This window comes from Pholcus phalangioides, unplaced genomic scaffold (genome assembly GCF_987345545.1).
Source record: "Pholcus phalangioides strain wild (caught in Gottingen) unplaced genomic scaffold, Ppha-v1.0 ptg000003l_1, whole genome shotgun sequence".
Taxonomy (NCBI): Eukaryota; Metazoa; Arthropoda; class Arachnida; order Araneae; family Pholcidae; genus Pholcus; species Pholcus phalangioides.
Genome location: NW_028301596.1, coordinates 54,065,961 through 54,067,116, shown reverse-complemented (window position 1 = coordinate 54,067,116; position 1,156 = coordinate 54,065,961).

Below are 1,156 nucleotides of genomic sequence, written 5' to 3'. Positions count from 1 at the left end.
GATGCTTGTTTGTGATTAAAATGTGTTAATTCTCTTATGCCCCATAAGCAGGGCTTGACAAATCGCAGGTACCAGTGGCATGGTGGTAAGATGCTCGTCTACCACTATGAAGGTTTTCTATCACGGTCACACGTACAAACCTGAGCAAGAATATAGATATTTTCCTCTGGTGCTTTAAAGATTTTTTTTTTATGTCTGGCAACAATGTTCTAAGGCAAAGGTTTTTCAGAAAAAACCCAACCCACTAAGTTTTTTTTCAGGGTGGTTTGGAGTTTTTTCACGTTTAATGATACTGGAGCATGAGGGAAAACAAGTTATATATGCTACAGCCTACATAAATATAATAGATCTAGTAATGTATAGAAATTATTTATGTGGTGGCTCATGTTACAGAAAATTCTGGGAGGGGAAATTGTTTTGCAAACTATTTTTATGATAATGGGTTTATAAAATCGGTTTTTCCAACTTGTTTTCCCCTTTAACCCTTATAATTTAAATTGCATTGAATGTGTAGACTTATTAATGTATCTCTCTTCAGATAGAGCATGACAACTCAATAACACCATTAGAAAGCATAATGTTTGCGAGTACATGCAGTTTTAAGGTGTAATTTTCTGTTTTTCATCTGGGTTTTTTCGGGTTGGGCAAAATCAGACCAACCCTGATAGCAACTGAATTGGAATATGGGGATAACACAAAATTTCAGAAATTATATGGGCATGTTTGCTAGCATTTAAAAAGATTCCCCTAGTCCTGGAAAAGACAAAGAATATTCTATTTTGGATCGTTTCTGTCTGTGGAGCCCTGTGAAATTAGACTGATGCCTAAACTTTTTTTCCGATTTGTCAAGACCTTCATTTTATTGTGATGTAAATACAGTCAGACCCAAACATAATAAAGTGCATGTGGGAACTTGAAAACCGTTCACAATAATGAATCTACAGATTTGAAATGGTCCCATGGTGGTGAAGATGGGATAGATGCTCTGGGAGGGACTTCAGCGTTTTATTACAATTAACATGAAAATTATTCAAATAGGTTTGAATACAATATTAGATCCATATAATTTAAGTCAGTGATTATCAAAGTCAGCGACATGGCTCCTGAGGGCATTTGCAACCTTTGTTAGAGATGAGCTGTCCATGATCTGTGCCGG